Source organism: Psammomys obesus, unplaced genomic scaffold (genome assembly GCF_907164565.1).
Source record: "Psammomys obesus unplaced genomic scaffold, mPsaObe1.curated_primary_1811, whole genome shotgun sequence".
In the NCBI taxonomy this organism is placed as follows: domain Eukaryota; kingdom Metazoa; phylum Chordata; class Mammalia; order Rodentia; family Muridae; genus Psammomys; species Psammomys obesus.
The window spans coordinates 1,115,492-1,137,519 of record NW_026590435.1 but is presented as its reverse complement, the minus strand read 5'-3'; the positions used below and the strand labels follow the sequence as shown (position 1 = coordinate 1,137,519).

The 22,028-nt window shown below is 40.5% G+C and overlaps 1 pseudogene; it reads right to left on the bottom strand.

The window, feature by feature from the left end:
* Window positions 1-22,028, bottom strand: part of LOC129676857 (vomeronasal type-2 receptor 26-like) — a 57,036-nt pseudogene that overhangs the window by 23,052 nt on the left and 11,956 nt on the right.

The following is a 22,028-nucleotide window of genomic DNA, read 5'->3' as shown; positions in this document are numbered from 1 at the left end:
CCCTTCTCCACTGCTGGTAGGAATGTAAACTTGTACAACCACTCTGGAAATCAATCTGGCGCTTTCTCAGACAACTAGGAATAGCGCTTCCTCAAGATCCAGCCATACCACTCCTAGGCATATACCCAAAAGAGGCGCAAGTACACAAAAAGGACATTTGCTCAACCATGTTTGTAACCGCTTTATTTGTAATAGCCAGAAGCTGGAAACAGCCCAGATGCCCCTCAACTGAAGAATGGATGCAGAAACTGTGGTACATCTATACAATGGAATATTACTCAGCAATGAAAAATAAGGAAATCATGAAATTTGCAGGTAAATGGTGGGACCTGGAAAGGATCATCCTGAGTGAGTTGTCCCAGAAGCAAAAAGACACACATGGTATATACTCACTCATATAAACATACAACATAGAATAAACCCACTAAAATCTGTACATCTAAACAAACTAAGCAAAAGAGAGGACCCTAACTAAAATGTTCAATCCCCATCCTGAAAGGCAAAGAGGATAGACATCAGAAGAAAAAGAAAATAGGAAACAACCTAAGAACCTGCCACAGAGGGCCTCTGAAAGCCTCTGCCCTGCAGACTGTCAAAGCAGATGCTGAGCCTGATGGCCAACTGTTGGGCAGAGTGAATGGAATTTTATGTAAGAAGTGGGAAATAGTAAGAGCTGGAGAGGACAGAGTCTCCACAAGGAGAGCAACAGAACAAGAAAATTTGAACACAGGGAACTTCCCAGAGACTCATACTCCAACCAAGGACTATCCGTGGAGATAACCTAGAACCCTGACAATGTAGCCACTTCTGATGAGAACTGATAGACTAAGATCAGAAAGAAGGAGAGGAGGACCTCCCCTATCAGTGGACTTGGGGAGGGGCATACATGCATACATGGGACCGGGAGGGGAGGAGGGAGAGGCTTATGGGGGATACAAAATGAATAAAGTGTAATTAATAAAAGTTAAATAAAAAATTAAAAAATATATATACCTTATTCTCAGCACCTCACAGAACCTTTTTCCAAAATAGACCATATAGTTGGCACAAAGCAAGTCTCAACAGATACAAGATTGAAACAATCCTATGTATCCTATCAGACAACCATGGACTAAAGCTGGACCTCAACAATAACAGAAATAGCAAAAGACTACATATACATTGAAACTGAACAACTCTACTCAATGACAGCTGGGTCAGTGAAGAAATTAAGAAAGAAATTAAAGACTTCCTAGAATTCAATGAAAAGGAAGGCACAACATACCCAAACTTATGAGACACAATGAAAGCAATGCTAAGAGAAAATTCATAGCATTAAGTGCCTTCATAAAGAAATTTGAAACATCTCATACAAGCAATTTGGTGGCTCACCTGAAAGCTCTAGAAAAAAAAAATAGAAAAGAAAACGCAGACATACCCAAGAAGAGTAGATGGTTGGAAATAATCAAACTCAGGGATGAATCAATAAGCTAGAAACAAAGAAAGCAATTCAAAGAATCAATGAAAACAAGAGCTGGTTCTTTGAGAAAAACATCAAGATAGACAAAACCTTAGCCAAACTCACTAAAAAGCAGAGAGACCCTATCCAAATCAACAAAATCAGAAATGAAAAGAGGGACATAATGACAGACAATGAAGAAATCCAAATAATCATTAGGTCTTACTTCAAAAGACTATACTTTACAAAATTTGAAAACCTAATTGAAATGGACAATTTTCTTGATAGATTCCACTTACCTAAACTGAATCAAGATCAAGTAAATGAAATAAATAGTCCTATATCCCCTAAAGAAATAGAAGCTGTCATCAAAAGTCTCCCATCCAAAAAAAGGTAGGGCCAGATGGTTTCAGCACAGAATTTCTACCAGACCATCAAAGAAGAACTAATACCAAAACTCCTAAAACTATTCCACAAAATAGAAACAGAAGGAACATTGCCAAACTCATTCTATGAGAACACGGTGACCTTGATACCTAAACCTCACAAAGACCCAACAAAAAAAGAATTTCAGACCAATTTCCCTTATGAACATTGATGCGAAAATACTCAATAAAATACTTGAAAACCAAATCCAAGAACACATTAAAAATATCATCCACCATGACCAAGTAGGCTTCATCCCAGGCATGCGGAGGTGGTTCAATATAGAGAAATCCATCAATTTAATCCACCATATAAACACTGAAAGGAAAAAAACACATGATCATCTCCTTAGATGCCAAAAACACATTTGATAAAAATCCAACATTCATTCATGTTTAAAGTCTTGGAGAGATCAGGGATACAAGTCACATACCTAAACATAGTTAAGGCAATATACAGCAAGCCCATAGCCAACATCAAACTAAACTGTGAGAAACTTAAAGTAATCCCACTGAAATCAAGGACAAGGCAAGGTTGTCCAATACCTCAGTCTCTTCAACATTGTTCTTGAAGTCCTAGCTAGAGCAATAAGACAACTAAAGGAAATCAAGGGGATTCAAATCAGAAAAGAAGTCAAAGCATCACTATTCACTGACGTTATGATAGTGTACATGAGAGAACCCAAAATTCTACCAGAGAACTCCTTCAAAAAAGTGGCTGGATACAAATTAACAAAAAAAAAAAATCAGTATCCCTCCAGTATACAAAAACAAATATGCTGAGAAAGAATTCGGGAAACAACACCTTTCACAATAGACACAAAAAACATAAGGTATTTTGGTGTGACTCTAACCAAGCAACTGAAAATCTTGTATGAAAAAAAACTTCAAGTCTCTGAAGAAAGAAATTGGAGAAGATATCAGAAGATGGAAAAATCTCCCATGCTAATGACTCAGTAGGATTAACATAGTATAAATGGCCATCCTATGAAAAGCAATCTACAGATTCAATGCAATTCTCATCAAAATACCAACACAATTATTTACAGAACTTGAAAGAATTTGTAATAGGCAGAACTGGAAACAACCTAGACATCCCTCATCTGAAGAGTGGATATAGAAATTGTCATACATTTACATGATGGAATGCTACTCAGCAATTAAAAACAAGGAAATCATGAAATTTGCAGGCAAATGAATGAAACTAGAAAAGATCATACTGATTGAGGTAACCCAGAACCAGAAAGACACACATGGTATGTACTCACTTATAAGCAGATATTAGCCATATAATATAAGATAAACACACTAAAATCTAAAGACCTAAGGAAGGTAAATAACAAGGAGGGCCCTAGGGAGGATTCTTAAAGCCCACTCAGAATGGTAAACAGGTTAGACACCAGAAGCCTGGAAAAGAGGGAACAGGATGGGAGCCTAACATAGAGTTCCTCTGAAAGGCTCCAACCAACAGGGGATCAAAGAAGATGCTGAGACTCACGGTGAAACTTTGGGAAGAGCACAGGAAATCTAATGGAAGAAGGGGAGGATAAAAGGACCTGGAAAAGACAAGATCTCTACAAGAAGACTAACAAAGCTAAAAACTCTGAGCCTAGGAATACCTGCAGAGACTGATGCACCAACCAAGGACCATGGATGCAGAGGACCTAGACCCCCTGCTCATATGTATCTGATAGGCAGTTCATTCTCCATGTGGCTTTCCGAGTAAGGGGAGCAGGAGCTGCCTTTGTCATGAACTCCATTGCTGGATCTTTGATCACTTCCCTCTGGCAATTCACCTTGCCAAGACACAGAAAAAGAGGATCCAGGCAGTCCTGATGAGACTTGACAAACTAGGGTCAGATGGCAGGAGAGGAGAACTCCCCCTTTCAGTGCACTAGGGGAAAATGATGGGTCGGGGGAGGAGGGAGGGAAGGTGGAACCGGGAGGAGATGAGGGAGGGGCTACAATCAGGATATAACATGAATAAATTATAAAAATTAAATAAAGAAAAAAGTCAGTTAAATGAGTTAAGTAGTCCTATAACCCTAAGAAATTAGAGTCATTTAAAGTCTCCCATCTAAAATAAATAAATAAATAAATAGATAGATAGATAGATAAATAAATAAATAAATAAATAAATAAATAAATAAATAAATAAATAAAAAAGCCCAGAGCCAGGTGTTTTCAGCACAGAATTCTACCAGACCTTCAAAGAAGAATACCAAAACTCCTCAAACTATTCCACAAAATAGAAACAGAAGGAACATTGCCAAACTCATCTTATGAGGCCACAGTCACCCTGGTACCTAAACCACAGAGAGACCCAACAAAGAAAGAGAATTTCAGACCAATTTCCCTTATGAATATTGACACAAAACTGAATCAAAGAACACATCAAAAATATCATTCACCATGATCAAGTAGGCTTCATCCCAGGCATGCAGAAGTGGTTCAATATAGAGAAATCCATCAATTTAATCCACCATATAAACAAACTGAAAGGAAAAACCCATATGATTGTCTCAATAAATGCCAAAAAGCATTTCAGAAAATCCAGCACCAGTCCATCTTAAAAGAGATCAGGAGTATATACCATGTGTGTTTTTCTGCTCACTTATAAGTAGATACTAGACCTATAAGATAGGACAAACATACTAAAATCTGTACACCTAAAGAAGCTAAACAAGAAGAGGTTCCAGGGTAAGATGATCAATCCTCACTTAGAAAGACAAATGGGATGGAGATTGCAAGTAGAAGAAAACAAGAAACAGGACAGGAGCCTACCATAGAGGGCCTCTGAAAGATTCTACCTAGCAGTGTGTCAAAGGAGATGCTGAGACTCATAACCAAACCTGGGCAGAGTGCAGGGAATCTTATGAAAGAAGAGAGAGTTGGTAAGACCTGGAGAGGGCGGGAATGCCACAAGGACCAAATGTATCTGGGCACAGGGGTCTTTTCTGAGAATGATTCTCCAACCAAGGACCATGCATGGTCCTAGAACCCTTGCTCAGACGTAGCCCATGGCAATTCAGGGTCCAACTGGGTACCCTAGTAAGGTGAACAGGGACTGATTTTGACATGAACTCAGTGACAGGCTCTTTGACTCCTCTCCTCCCCTGAGGGAAGAGCAACCTAGCTAGGCCACAGAGGAGGACATTGTAGCCAGTCCTGAGGAGACCTGATAAACTAGGGTCAGATGGAAGGGGAGGAGGACCGCCCCTATCAGTGGACTTAGAGAGGGGCAGGGAGGAGGTGAGGGAGGGAGGGTAGAATTAGGAGGGAATGAGGGAGTGGGCTAAAGCTGAGATACAAAATAAATAACCTGTAATTAATATAAAAAAATAAAAATTATTTAAAAAAAAAAGAGATCAGGAATACAAGGCACATACCTAAACATAATAGAGGTATTATGCAGCAAGCCTAAAGCCAACATCAAACTAAATGGTGAGAAACTTAAAGCAATTCCACTAAAATCAGAGACAAAACAAGGCTTTCAACTATCTCCATGTCTTCTCAATATAGTTCTTGAAATCCCACCTAGAGCAATAAAGGATATTAAGGAGATACAAATTGAAAAGGAAAAAGTCAAACTATCTCTATTCAAAAATGATATGATAGTATACATAAGGGACACCAAAAAGTCTATTAGGAAACTTCTACAGCTGATAAACACCTTCAGCAAAGTGACTGGATATAAAATCAGTAGCTGTCTTGTATATAAACAACAAATGGGCTGAGAAAAAAATTAGGGAAACAACACCCTTCACAATAACCAAAAAAAAATATAAAATATATTTCTCTAACTCTAACCAAGCCAGTGAAAGACCTGTATGACAAGAACTTCAAGTCTCTGAAAAAAAAGAAATTAAAGAAGATATCATAAGATGGAAAAATCTCCCATGCTTTTGGATCATTAGCATCAACATAGTAAAAAAATATCCATCTTACAAAAAAATCTACAGATGCAATGCAATTCCCATCAAAATACCAACACAAATTCCTTACAGACCTTGAAAGAACAATTCTCAATTTCATATGGAAAAACAAAAAACCCAGAATTGCTAAAACAATCCTGTACAACAACAGATCATCTGGAGCTTTCGTCATCCCTGATCCCAAGTTGTACTACAGAGCAATAGTAATAAAAACTGCATGGTACTGGCATAGAAACAGAAACAGAATTGTGGATCAATAGAATCAAATAGAAAATTCAGAAATAAACCCACAAACCTACAGGTACTTGTTTTTTTGACAAAGAAGCCAAAACCACACAATGGAAAAAAGATAGCATCTTCAACAAATGGTGCTGGTCTAACTGGATGTCTACATGTCTACATGTAGAAAAATGAAAATATATCCATATTTATCACCCTGCACAAAACTGAAGTCCAAGTGGATCAAAGACCTCAACATGAAACCAGACACACTGAATCTGTCAGGGAAAAAAAAAAAAGTGGGGAAGAGTCTAGAACTCATTGGCACAGGAGACTACTTCCTGTACAGAACACCAACAGCACAGGCTCTAGGAGCAAGAATCAATAAATGGGACCTCATGAAACTGAAAAGCTTCTGCAAAGCAAAGGACACTGTCATCAAAACAAAGCGACTGCCTACAGATTGGGAAAGAATCTTCACCAACCCTTTATCTGACAGAGGACTCACATCCAGTATATATAAAGAACTAAAGAAGCTGAAAAGCGGGCTGGAGAGTTGGCTCAGAGGTTAAGGGGACCAGTTGCTCTTCCAGAGGTCCTGAGTTCAATCCCCAGCAACCACATGGTGGCTCACAACCATCGATAATGAGATCTGGTGCCCTCTGCTGGCCTACAGGCAGAACACTGTATACATAATAAATAAAACAAATATTTAAAAAAAAAAAAAGCTGAAAAGCAGCAAACCAAGTAATCCACTTAAAAAATGGGGAACAGAGCTAAACAGAGAATTCTCTGCAGAGGAATATCGAATGGCAGAGAAGCACTTAAAGAAATGCTCAACCTCATTAGCCATTAGGGAAATGCAAATCAAAACAACCCTGAGATTTCACCTTACACCCATCAGAATGGCCAAGATCAAAAACTCAAGGGACAACACATGCTGGAGAGGTTGTGGAGAAAGAGGAACCCTCCTCCACTGCTGGTGGGAATGTAAACTTGTACAACCACTCTGGAAATCAATCTGGCGCTTTCTCAGACAACTAGGAATAGCGCTTCCTCAAGATCCAGCCATACCACTCCTAGGCATATACCCAAAAGAGGCTCAAGTACACAAAAAGGACATTTGCTCAACCATGTTTGTAGCAGCTTTATTTGTAATAACCAGAAGCTGGAAACAACCCAGATGCCCCTCAACTGAAGAATGGATGCAGAAACTGTGGTACATCTATACAATGGAATATTACTCAGCCATGAAAAATAAGGAAATCATGAAATTTGCAGGTAAATGGTGGGACCTGGAAAGGATCATCCGAGTGAGTTGTCCCAGAAGCAAAAAGACACACATGGTATATACTCACTCATATAAACATACAACATAGAATAAACCCACTAAAATCTGTACATCTAAACAAACTAAGCAAAAGAGAGGACCCTAACTAAAATGCTTAATCCCCATCCTGAAAGGCAAAGAGGATGGACATCAGAAGAAGAAGAAAACAGGAAACAACCTAGGAACCTGCTACAGAGGGCCTCTGAAAGCCAGAAGAAAACAGGAAACAACCTTGGAACCTGCCACAGAGGGCCTCTGAAAGCCTCTGCCCTGCAGACTGTCAAAGCAGATGCTGAGCCTGATGGCCAACTGTCGGGCAGAGTGAATGGAATTTTATGTAAGAAGTGGGAAATAGTAAGAGCTGGAGAGGACAGGAACTCCACAAGGAGAGCAACAGAACAAGAAAATTTGAACACAGGGAACTTCCCAGAGACTCACACTCCAACCAAGGATTATTCATGGAGATAACCTAGAACCTCTGCACAGATGTAGCCCATGGCAGTTCAGTGTCCAAGTGGGTTCCATAGTAATGGGAAGAGGGACTGCCTCTGACATAATTTGATTGGCCTGCTCTTTGATCACCTCCCCCTGAAGGGGGAGCAGCCTTACCAGGCCACAGTAGAGGACAATGCAGCCACTTTTGATGAGAACTGATAGACTAAGACCAGAAAGGAGAGGAGAACCTCCCCTATCAGTGGACTTGGGGAATGGCATGCATGCAGAAAGGGGAGGGAGGGTGAGATCGGGAGGGAAGGAGGGAGAGGCTTATGGGGGGATACAAAATTAATAAAGTGTAATTAATAAAAAATTAAAAAATAAATGGAACCTCATTAAACTGAAAAGCTTCTATAAAGCAAAGTACACTATCAAGTGAACAAAATGACAGCCTACAGACTGGGAAAGGATCTTAGCCAGCCCTATATCTGACAGGGGGCTAATATCCAGTATATATAAAGAACTAAAGAAGTTAAAAAGCAACAAATCAAGTAATCCAATTTAAAAATGGGGTACGAAGCTAAACAGAGAACTCTCTGTAGAGGACTGTAGAATGGCAGAAAAACACTTAAAGAAATGCTCAACGTCCTCAGCCCTCAGGGAGATGCAAATCAAAACGGCCCTGAGATTTCACCTCACACCCATCAGAATGGCCAAGATGAAAAACTCAAGTGACAACACATGCTAGAGAGGTTGTGGAGAAAGGGGAATCCTCCTCCATTGCTGGTGGGAATGTAAATTTGTACAACCACTTTGGAAATCAATCTGGCACTATCTCAGACAATTAGGAATAGTGATTCCTCAAGATCCAGCCATACCACTCCAAGGCATATATCCAAATAATGCTCAAGTATACAACAAGGACATTTGCTCAACCATATTTGCAGCAGCATTATTTGTAATAGCCAGAATCCAGAAACAACCCAGATGTTCCTCAGTTGAGGAATGGATACAGATATCGTGGCACATTTACACAATGGAATACTACTCAGCAATTACAAACAAGGAAATCATGAAATTTGCAGACAAATGGTGGGAACTAGAAAGATCATCCTGAGTGAAGTATTCTAGAAGCAGAAAGACATACATGGTATATACTCACTTATAAGTGGATATTAGACATATAATATAGGATAAACATACTAAAGAAGCTAAGCAAGAAGGAGGACCCTGGGTAAGATGATCAATCCTGAGAGAAAGAGATGGCTCAGCAGTTAAGAGGACTGGCTGCCCTTCCAGAGGACCCAAGTTCAATTCCCAGCACCTAATGCAGCTCACAACCATGTGCATCCCTGTTCCAAGAGATCTGACTCCCTCCCACATGCACACAAAACACCGATGTACATACAATATAAATAAATAAATAAAATTTTTGAAAGATGATCAATCCTCATTCAGAAAAGCAAATGGGATGGACATCAGAAGAGAGAGAAAACAAGGAACAGGACAGGAGCTTACCACAGAGGGCCTCTGGAATAATCTACTCAGCAGGATATAGAGCAGATGCTGAGATTCATAGCCAAACTTTGGGCAGAGTGCAGGGAATCTTATGAAAGAAGGGGAGATAGAAAGACCTGGAAGGGACAGGAGCTCCACAAGGAGAGCAACAGAACCAAAAATTCTGGGCCCAGGGGTCTTTTCTGAGACTGATACTCTAATCAAGGACCATGCATGGAGATAACCTAGAACCCCTGCGCATATGTAGCCCATGACAGCTCAGTGCCCAAGTGGATTCCCTAGTAATGGGAATCCCTAGTAATGGGCTGTCTCTGACATGAACTCAGTAGCTGGCTCTTTGAACTCCTCTCCTTGAGGGGGAGCAGCCTTACCAGGCCACAGAGGACAGTGCAACCAGTCCTGATGAGACCTGATAGGCTAGGATCAGATGGAAAGGGAGGAGAACCTCCCATATCAGTGGACTTGGGGAGGGGCATGGGAGGAGAAGAGGGAGGGAGGGTGGGAGGGAAGTATTGGGAGGGGATAAGGGAGAGAGCTACAGCTGGGACACAAAGTGAACAAATTGTAATTAATAAAAAATAAATTTAAAAAAATTTAAAAGAACTTCAAGTCTCTGAACAAAGAAATTGAAGAAGATATCAGAAGATGGAAAACTCTCCCATACTCATGGATCATTAGCATCAACATAGTAAAAATGTCCATCTTACCATGAAATCTTTATTATCCTTTTCTGGGTGTGAGAGAAGATGCAATCATGCTCTACCCTTTCTGAGGCCAGAGTTATGTGGCAAGATATACATTTGAAATAAAATATATGACTAAAAAATTCCATCTTACAAAAAAATCTACAGATTCAATGCAATTCCCATCAAAATGCAGCACAATTCTTTACAGACAATAAAAGAACAATTCTCAACTTCATATGGAAAAACAAAAACCCAAAACAGCTAAAACAAACATTCACAATAAAAGAACTACTGGTGGTATCAGCATGCCTGATTTCAATCTGTGCTACAGAGCAATAGTAATAAAAACTGCATGGCACTGGCACACAAAGCAATTGTGGATCAATGAAATCTAATTGAAGACCCAGAAACAAACCCACACACCTATCGATACTTGATTTTTGACAAAAAAAAAAATCTAAAACAATACACTGGAAGAAAGATAACATCTTCAACAAATGATGCTGGTCTAACTGGATGTCTACATGTAGAAAATATGCAAATAAATTCATATCACCAAGCACAAACTCAAGTCCAAGTGCATCAAAGACCTCAACATAAAACCTAATATACAAAATCTATTAGAAAAGAAAGTGGGCATCAGCGTTGAACTCATTGAAACAGGACACAACTTCATGAACAGAACACCAACAGCTCAAGCTCTAAGTTCAATAATTAATAAATGTGACCTCATGAAACTGAAAATCTTCTGTAAAGCAAAGGACACCATCAATAGAACAAAACAACAGCCTACAGATTGGGGAAGGATCTTCACCAACCCTACATCTGACAAAGAGCTAATATCCAAAATATATAAGGAACTCAAATTAAACACCAACAAACAACATAATACAATTAAAAATAGGGTACAGCGCTAAACAGAATTCTAAACAGAGGAATCACTAATGGCTGAGAAACACTTAAAAAATGTTTAACATTCTTACTCATCAGGGAAAACCAAATGTTTGTATTCACCTTCCAAGAATAAAATTGCAGGTGGGCTACATAGCCTGGTAAGCATACACAAGTATTCTGGAGGTCCAAAACCTGAACCTTGTTCTTGCACAGCAAACACTTTAACCACTGGGCCATCTCTCTAACCCCAGCTCTGATATTTAACACTTTAGGAGAGGGCCTCCTTTCCTACTGTCTGACCCTAGCCTATCAGGTCTCATCAGGACTGGCTGCATTGTCTTTCTCTGTGGCCTGGCAAGGCTGCCCCCTAAAGAAGAGGTGATTAAAGAGCCAGCCACTGAGTCCATGTTAGAGACAGACCCTGCTTCCTTTACTAGAGAATGTACATTGAGACTGAGCTGCCTATGAGTTACATCTGAACAGGGGGTCTAGGTCCTCTCCATGTATGGTCCTTGGTTGGAGAATCGATCTCTGCAGGTCCCCCTGGGCCAAGATTTTTCCCTCTGTTAGTCTCCTTGTGGACCTGTCCCCTCCAGGTCTTCCCATCTCCTCATTCTTCCATAACATTCCCTGCACTCTGCCCAAAGTTTGACTATGAGTCTCAGTATCTGCTTCAATAACCTGATGGGTAGATTCTTTCAGAGGCCCTCTGTGATAGGTTCCTGCCCTGTTCCCTGCTTCACCCACTTCAGATGTCTATACTGTTTGCCCTTCTGAATGAGGTTTAAGCATTTTCCCTAAGGCCCTCCTTGTTGTTTAGCTTCTTTAGGACTATAGATTTTAGTATGTTTATCCTATATCACATGGCTAATATCCACTTATAAGTGAGAACATACCATGTGTGTCTTTTTATTTCTGGGTTACCTCACTCAGGATGATCTTTTCTAGTTCCATCCATTTGCCTGCAAATTTCATGATTTCTTTGTTTTTAATTGCTGAGTAGTATTCCACTGTGTAAATGTATCACAATTTCTGATTCCAGATTCTGGCTATTATGAATAAAGCTGGACCTCTGCTATCAGTGGACTAGAGGAGGGTCATAGGGGAAGAAGATGGAGGAAGATTAGGACTGGGAGGAGATGAGGGAGGGGACTACAGCCGGGCTACAAAGTGAATAAATTGCAATAAATAATAAATGTAAAGAAAAATAAAAGTAAAAAAATTAAATTTAATTTAAAAAAAAAGACTTTAGAACAAGAGTCATCTCTGCATTCAGGCAACTCACTTGGAAATCCTTCCTTCAAACAGACCATCATTGTGTTCCCTGAAAAAGTTTGAGGGTCTATCATGCCTATGTAAACCAACTGGAACACACCCTTGGGGGTTTTCTGCCCTTGGAAAATGTCAAATTTTGTCACCAAATTTTCATTGGCAGCAAACAAATTCTCGCCTTCATCAGGAGTCTTAAAGTGCACCTTTCTGAGGGCATGAAGAATCTGTGGAAGGAAACAAGACATTGTAGATTGGCCAAGGACTGTCCTAAGTCTTGCCCAAATGGTCTTTGCAGTGACACCCAACAACTTCAACCAAAAACTGGCTAACTTATGCATAAGGGAGCTCAAGGAACTGTGATATTTTAAGGGACTCACAAAAATATTCTAGCTTTAATAAAGTAATAATAATAATTAATCTAGATAATTATTAAAGCTAATACACTGTGTGTGTGCGTACGTGCATGCACATCTCACTCACACTGCAGAATTAAGAAAACAAACCTCAGGAATGTTCTTTCCTACTGTTACCATGTGGGACTCAGGAATCCAACTTATGCTTGGACAAGTGCCTTTACCAAGTGAGCAATGTCATCAGCCTTAAAATTAAACCCAAAAATATCACAATGTGGTGTTGGTTCTAAGGTCACATTTGGCTATACACTACTGTCCTCAAAGTTCCTTCCCATCATATTCTTTAGACTACAAACACTAGCAAGTCTTCCACAGAGTAGCCCTAGCTCACCTTGGCCGTTCTTTTGCACTTCTTCAGTCACATGAACGTTGCACTTCTGCTTTGTCTTCATTCTATGGTGTTCATAAATGCTTTCCTGGCAATCAGCAATGATCATTTCTACCCATGGTGAGATTTTTCATCCTCTTCTTGGGAACTCAAATATTTACTGATAGAGAGAACATCTCTGGCTTTTTATTTCCCTTCGCACACTCCTCACTCTTTCATCTACTTTATATCTTCATCATAGAACACATGCAGACATCACCACCCTCACATTTGGGGAGGCAGAATATTGCTTTGTAGTGCAAGTTAGCCTTGAACTTGAGATTCTCTGGCCTCAACATCTTGTGTGCTAGGATGACATGCATGGGTCGCCAAGCCCAGCCTCCTGTAATTTTTAATCTGTTAAATTCTGTCAAAAAGCTAACAACCATCACTGCTCATCTGGTTTAAAACCGTATACATCTTCACCAGGCACACAGTAGAGACTTACATGTTCACAATCTGAGTGAACATAATAAAAACATACCCCCTCCTTAGCCACCATCCTCACTTTACCTCATCAGTAAGAAATGTTTCTTCTAAGAGGCTTCTTGAAGATGTGGGCTTATGTTACACTGAATGGATTAGAGAAAATTGAGATAGATAAATAAACACATAGATAAATAGATAGATGACAGATAGATAGATAAATAGATAGATTAGATAGAAACAAAATGAACAAAATGTATTACATAAATATATGAACTTATCAAATAATGTTTTAAAATAGAAAAGTATGGAGGGCATTCCAAGATGGTGGCACACAGTGTCTGATCAGCAGGACAGCAATGACTGTACATCAACCAATAGACCAAACTATGAGATCCAAAATACCAGCGTTTGTGTTTCACAGGTGAGAGGAGAGCCCACAGTAAGGGTAACAAGCAGTTACTACTAAAGGTCACCCCACTAATCCCCAGGAAATTTTCCAGGGTTATTACTGGCGTATCTTCAACAAATGGTGCTGGTGGTCTAACTGGATGTCTACATGTATAAAAATGAAAATAGGTCCATATTTATCACCCTGCACTAAGCTATAGTCCAAGTGAATCAAAGAACTCAACATAAAACCAGACATGCTAAATTTGTTAGAAGAAAAAGTGGGTAAGAGCCTTGAACTCACTGGCACAGGAGACAACTTCCTGAACAGCACACAAGTGCTCAGGCTCTAAGATTAATAATTAATAAATGGGACCTCTGTGAAACTAAAAAGCTTCTGTAAGGCAAAGACACTGTCAACAGAACAAAATGACAACTACAGACTGGGAGAAAATATTCACCAACCCTACATCCCACAGAGGGCTAATATACAAAATATAGAAAGAACCCAAGAAATTAAACACCAACAAACCAAATAATCCAATTAAAAATAGGGCACAGAGAAAAACAGAGAAATCTCAACTTAGTAATATTAATAGCAGAGAAACATTTAAAGAAATGCTCAACATCCTTAGTCATCAGGGAAATGCAAATCAAAACAACTCTGACATTACACCCATCAAAATAGCTAAGATCAAACACTCAAGTGACAGCACATGCTGGTTAAGATGTGGGGAAAGGGGAATCCCCCTCCATTGCTGGTGGGAGTGCCAACTTGTACAACCACTTTGGAAATCAATCTGGCGCTTTCTCAGAAAATTGGGAATAGTGCTACCTCGAAATCCATCTATACCATTTCTGGGCATATATCCAAAAGACTCTTCACCATACAAAGACATTTGCTCAACTATGTTCATAGCAGTTTTATTCATAATAGCTAGAATCTGGAAACAACCTAGATGTCCCTCAGTCAAGGAATGGATACAGAAATTGAGGTACATTTACACAACAGAATACTACTCAGCTATTAAAAACAAGGAAATCATGGAATTTTCAGGCAAATGAATGGAACGAGAGAAGATCATCCTGGGTGAGGTAACCCAGACCCAGAAAGACACACATAGGGTATACTCATATAGAAGAGGATATCAGCCATATAATACAGGAAAACCATACTACAATCCACAGACATAAAGAAACTAAATAACAAGTAGGACCCTAAAGAGGATGCTTAATTCTCATTCAGAAGGGCAAATAAAATAGACACTGGAAGCAGCTGAAAAGAGGGAACAGGACGGAAGCCTACCATAGATGTCTTCTGAAAGACTCCACTCAGCAGGGGATCAAAGCAGATGCTAAGACTCACAGCCAAACTTTAGGCAGAGTGCTGTGAATCCTATGAAAGAGTGGGGAATAGACAGACCTGGAGGGAACAGGAGCTTCACAAGGAGACCAACAAAGCCAACAAATCTGGGCCCGGTGGAGCCAGAGACTGATGCACTAACCAAGGACCATGCATGGAGAAGACCTAGACCCCCTACCTCAGATGTAGCCAATAGGCAGCTCAGTCTCCATGTGGATTCCCTACTAAGGGGAGCAGGGGCTGTCTCTGACATGGACTCTGCTCTTTATCAATTCCCTGCTCTTTATCAATTCCCCCTGGTGTGCTGGCCTTCCCAGGCCACAGAAAAAGAGGATGCAGCCAGTCTTTTTTTTAATTTTTATTAATTACACTTTATTCACTTTGTATCCCCCCATAAGCCCCTTCCCCCTCCCCTCCCAATCACACCTTCCCTCTCCCTTCTCCATGCATGCCCCTCCCCAAGTCCACTGTATGGGAGGTCTTCCTCTCCCTCCTTCTGATCCTAGTCTATCAGAGCTCATCAGGAGTGGCTGCATTATCTTCCTCTGTGGCCTGGTAAGGCTGCTCCCCTCTCAGGGGGAGGTGAGCAAAGAGCAGGCCAATCTGTTCATGTCAGAGGCAGTCCCTGTCCGCATTACTGGAACCCACTTGGACACTGAACTGCCATGGGCTACATCTGTGCAGGGGTTCTAGGTTATCGCCATGCATGGTCCTTGGTTGGAGTATGAGTCTCAGGAAAGACCTCTGTGCTCAGAGTTTTTGGTTCTGTTGCTCTCCTTGTGGAGCTCTTGTCCTCTCCAGATCTTACTATTTCCCACTTCTTTCATAAGATTCCATGCACTCTGCCAAACAGTTGGCCATAAGTCTCAGCATCTGCATTGATAGTCTGCAGAGCAGAGTCTTTCAGAGGCCCTTTGTGGCAGTCTCCTAACTTGTTTCCTGTTTTCTTCTTCTTCTGATGTCCATCCTCTTTGCCTTTCGGGATGGGGATTGAGCATTATAGCCAGAGTCCTCCCTCTTGATTAGTTTCATTAGGTGTACAAAACCAGACACATTAAATCGGTTAGAAGAAAAAGTGGGAAACAGCCTTAAACTCATTGGTGCAGAAAACAACTTCCTGAACAGAACACCAACAGCACAAGCTCTAAGAGCAACAATCAATAAATGGGACCTCATTAAACTGAAAAGCTTCTGCAAAGCAAAGGACATTGTCATCAAAACAAAATGAATGCCTACAGATTGGGAAGGAATCTTCACCAACCCTCTATCTGACAGAGGGCTAATATCCAGTATATATAAAGAACTAAAAAAGTTGAAAAGCAGCAAACCAAGTAATCCAATTAAAAAATGGGGAACAGAGCTAAACAGAGAATTTTCTGTAGAGGAATATCGAATGGCAGAGAAACACTTAAAGAAATGCTCAACATCATTAGCCATCAGGGAAATGCAAATCAAAATGACCCTGAGATTTCACCTTACACCCATCAGAATAGCCAAGATCAAAAATTCAAGTGACAACACATGCTGGAGAGGTTGTGGAGAAAGGAGAACCCTCCTCCACTGCTGGTGGGAATGTAAACTTGTACAACCGCTCTGGAAATCAATCTGGCGCTATCTCAAACAACTAGGAATAGCGCTTCCTCAAGATCCAGCCATACCACTCCTAGGCATATATCCAAAAGAGGCTCAAGTACACAATAAGGATATTTGCTCAACCATGCTTGTAGTAGCCTTATTTGTAATAGCCAGAAGCTGGAAACAACCCAGATGCCCCTCAACTGAAGAATGGATACAGAAATTGTGGTACATCTACACAATGAAATATTACTCAGCAATAAAAAACAAGGAAATCGTGAAATTTGCAGGTAAATGGTGGGAACTGGAAAAGATCATTCTGAGTGAGCTATTCCAGAAGCAGAAAGACACACACAGTATATACTCACTCATATAGATATATAATATAGGATAAACCTACTACAATCTGTATACCTAAAGCAGCCAGTCTTAATGAGAATTGTTAGGTCGGGGCCAGATGGTAGGGGAGAAGGACTTCCCCTATCTGAGGACTAGGGGAGCAAGATGGGGGGGGGGGTAAGAAGGAGAGAGGATGAGATGGGGAGAAGAAAGAGGGGGTTACAATTGGGATGTAAAGTGAGTAAATTATAATAAAGAAAATTAAAAATTAAAAAAAGAAAGAAAAATAGGTAAGGATGTGGGAGTTGGCTCAGCCATTAAAGCACTTACCATGCAAACTTGAGGTCAGGACTTCAAATATCTAGGACCCACCTAAAAGTCAGATGGATGTGGCAGCTGCTCTGTAATTACAGCCTCAGAAGGTGGAGACACAACATGCCCAAAGCTAGCTGGCTACCAAAATTAGCCAGACAAACAAGTTCTGGGTTTGAGTAAAAGACCATGCCCGCCAAAAAAGGTTAGAAGAGTAACTGAAAGGTAATTTCTCACATTATTCTCAGACCTTATCAGATGGGTGTGCACATGTGTGCACAGCACGCCCCATCAGGCACCAAAATGTCTGTTTGAAATTCTGATTTTTCAGCACACATAGAGTAAAAATTATACACTGTTTATGGAAGCTCAAATTTGGGACACTAAAAAAATCTATTTACTGTTCTCTGAAATATTAATTTTATAAGGCATCCTGTAATTCCTAAGTCAATCAACCCCTCAGAAACTGGACTCATCTGAGATCACACACACAGCATGGACCACTTGTCCAATGCTGCTTCTAAGATGCCTCTCAGTTGCAAGGATGAGATACCCTGTAAGGGACCATACAGCCTGCTACATCTCTACAGCTTCATAAAACCTATGTCCTGTTCCCCGACCACCACTGAATCATCCACTCCACACATGTCTCTCTCACCTGCCAGGGCTGGAGGTCTGGAGAGTCAGCACCTTTCTCATCCTGGTGCCCACAGGCTATCATATCCTGCAGGGCATGGGCAATGCAGTAGACAGCTGTGTACGCAGCATCAATTATTTTAAACTTATTTATTTTTTATAAATTACAGTTTATTCACTTTGTATCCCAGCTGTAAGCCCCTCCCTCACCCCCTCCCAACCCCACCCTCCCTGCCTCATCTCCTCCCATGCCCTTCCCCAAGTCTACTGATAGGGGGGGTCCTCTTCCCCTTCCCTCTGACCCTAGCCTATCAGGACTAGCTGCATTGTCTTTCCCTATGGCCTGGTAGGGCTGCTCCCACCTCAGGGTAGCTAGCCACTGAGTTCATGTCAGAGAAAGTCCCTGTTCCGATCACTACGGAATCCACTTGGGCACTGAGCTGCCATAGGCTATGTCTGTGCAGGGGTTCTAGGTTATCTCCATGCATGGTCCTTGGTTGGAGTATCAGTCTCAGAAAAGGCCCCTGGGCCCAGATTTTTGCCTCTGTTTCTCTCCTTGTGGAGCTCTTGCCCCTTCCAGGTCTTTCTATCTCCCCTTCTTTCATAAGATTCCCTGCACTCTGCCCAAAGTCTCAGCATCTGCTTTGATACACTGCTGGGTAGAGTCTTTCAAAGGCCCTCTGTGGTAAGCTCCTGTCCTGTTGCCTGTTTTCCCCCTCTTCCGATGTCTGTGCCATTTGTCTTTCTGAGTGAGAATTGATCATCTTACCAAGGGTCCTCCTTCTTGCTTAGCTTCTTTAGGTATACAGATTTTAGTATGTTTGTCCTATATCATATGGCTAATATCCACTTATAAGTGAGGATATACCATGTGTGTCTTTCCATTTCAGGTATACCTCACTCCAGATGATCTTTTCTAGTTCCCACAATTTGCCTGCAAATTTCATGATTTCCTTGGTTTTAATTGCTGAGTAGTATTCCATTACGTAAATGTACCACAATTTCTGTGTCCATTCCTCAGTTCAGGGACATCTGGGAGGGTACAAGGGAGGGGGCTACAGCTGGGATACAAAGTGAATAAAGTGGAATTAATAAAAATAAATTAATTTTAAAAATTAATATTAAAAATTAAAAAAAGAAATAAGCCATATAGAATAATAATGTCATTTACAAAGGTCTTAAATCAAATGGAACTAATAGATGTCTACAGAACTCTTCACCCAAACACAAAAGAATATACCTTCTTCTTAGCAACCCACTGAACCTTCTCCAAAATTAACCATATAGTCGGGCACAAAGCAAGCCTCAACAGATACAAGAAAATTGAAATAATCCCTTGTATCCTATCAGACCACCATGGTCTAAAACTAGACCTCAACACCAACCGAAATAACAAAAACCTACACATGGATGAAAACTAAACAGCTCTCTACTCAGCAACAGCTTGGTCAGGGAAGAAATAAAGAAAGAAATTAGAGACTTCCTAAAATTCAATGAAAATGAAGGTACAACTTACTCAAACTTATGGAACACAATGGAAGCGGTGCTAATAAGAAAGTTCATAGCATTTAAGTGTCTTCAGAAAAAAGTTTGAGACATCTCATACAAGCAACTTAATGGCACACCGGAAAGCCTTAGGAAAAAAAAAAAGCATACACATCCAAGAGGAATAAACAGCTGGAAATAATCAAACTCACAGCCAAAAGTCAATAAATAAGAAACAAAGATAACCATTCAAAGAATCAACCAAGAATGTGCTCTTTGAGAAAATCAACAAGACAGACAAAACCTTAGCCAAATTAAGAATAGCTAAAGCAACCATGTACAATAAAAGATCCTCTGTAGGCATCTCCATTCCTAATATGAAGATGTATAATAGAGCAACAGTAATAAAAATGGCATGGTATTGGCATAGAAACAGAATGGTGGATCAATGGAATTGAATAGAAGACCCAGAAGTACGAATACTTGATTTTTGACAAAGAAGCAAAAACCATACAATAGAAAAAAGACAGCATCTTTAACAATGGTGCTGGTCTTACTGGATGTCTACATGTAGAAAAATGAAAATAGATCCATACTTATCACCCTGCACAAAACTAAAGTCCAAGTGGATCAAAGACCTCAATATAAAACCAGACACACTAAATATAATAAAAAAGAAAGTGGGGAAGTACCTTGTACTCATTGGCACAGGAGACAACTTCCTGAACAGAACACCAACAGCACAGGCTCTAAGAGCAACAATCAATAAATGGGACCTCATGAAATTAAAAAGCTTCTGTAAAGCAAAGGACACTGTCAACAGAACAAAACGATAGCCTACAGACTGAAAAAGGATCTTCACCTACCCTCTATCTGACAGAGGGCTAATATCTAGAATATATGAAGAAGTTAAACACCAACAAATAGAATTCTCAACAGAGGAATATGGAATGGCAGAGAAATACTTAAGGTCAATATCCTTAGTGATCAGGGAAATGCAAATCAAAACAACCCTGAGATTTCACCATACACCCGTCAGAACGGCTGAGAGGAAAAACTCAAGGGATGTTGCATGCTGGAGAGGTTGTGGAGAAAGGGGAACCCTCTTCGATTGCTGGTGGGAATGTAACCTTGTACAACCACTTTGGAAATCAATCTAGTGCTTTCTTAGAGAATTAGAAATAGCACTACCTCAAGATCCAGCTATACCAATCATAGGCATATACTCAAAAGATGCCCCAGCATTCAATAAGGACATTTGCTCAACTATGTTTATACCAGCTTTATTTGTAATAGCCAGAATCTGGAAACAGTCTAGATGTCTGTCAACTAAGGAACGGATACAGAAATTGTGGTACATTTACACAATGGAATACTACTCAGCAATTAAAACCAAGGAAATCATGAAATTTGCAGGCAAATGGTGGGAACTAGAAAAGATCATCTGGAGTGAGGTATACCTGAAAATGGAAAGACACACATGGTGTATCCTCACTTATAAGTGGATATTAGCCATATGATATAGGATAAACATACCAAAATCTATAGTCTTAAAGAAGCTAAACAACAAGGAGGATCTTAGGGAAGATGCTTAAACCTCATTCAGAAGGGCAAACAGGATAGATATCAGAAGTAGGAGAATATAAGGAACAGGACAGGAGCCTTCCACAGAGTACCTATGAAAGACTCTACCCACCAGGGTATTGAAGGCAATACTGAGACTCATAGCCAAACTTTGGGCAGAGTGCTGAAAACCTTATGGAAGAAGAGGGAGATAGAAAGACCTGGAGAGGACAGGAGCTCCACAAGGAGAACAAGAGAGCCAAAAAAAAAACTTGGGTCCAGGGGGACCTGCAGAGATCGATACTATAACCAAGGACCATGCATGGAGAAGACCTAGACCCCCTATTCAGAGGAAGCCCATTGACTGCTCAGTTTCCAAGTGGGTTCCCTAGTAAGGGATACAGGGCCTGTCTCTGATATGAACTCAGTGTCCAGCTCTTTGATCACCTCCCCCTTGGGACTACAGCCTGGCCAGGCCACAGAGGACAATGATACAGCCAGCCTTGATGAGACCTGATAGGGTCACATAGAAGGGGAGGAGGTCCTCTCCTATCAGAGTATTAGGGAAAGGGCATAGGGGGAGAAGAAGAAGGGTGGATGGGACTGGGAGGAGACTAGGGAGGAGGCTGCAGCAGAGATGTAAAGTAAGTAAATTGTAATAAATAAATAAATAAATAAATACATGGAGTACTGAGCTACACAGAGAATTCTCAACAGAGGAATCTCAAATGGTCAAGAAGCACTTAAAGAAATGCTCAACATCATTAGTCATAAGGGAAATACAAATTAAAATGACTCTGATATTCCATCTTACACCGTTCAGAATGGCTTAGATCAAAAACTCAAATGACAATGCATGCTGTTGAGGAGACAAGAGCAAGAGGAACACTCCTCCATTGCTGGTGGGAGTACAAACTTGTACAACCACTTTGGAAATCAATCTGGCACTTTCAGAAAATTGGGAATGAAAGAATAAAGCCCTAGCATAATACTGTCAACACTATTTT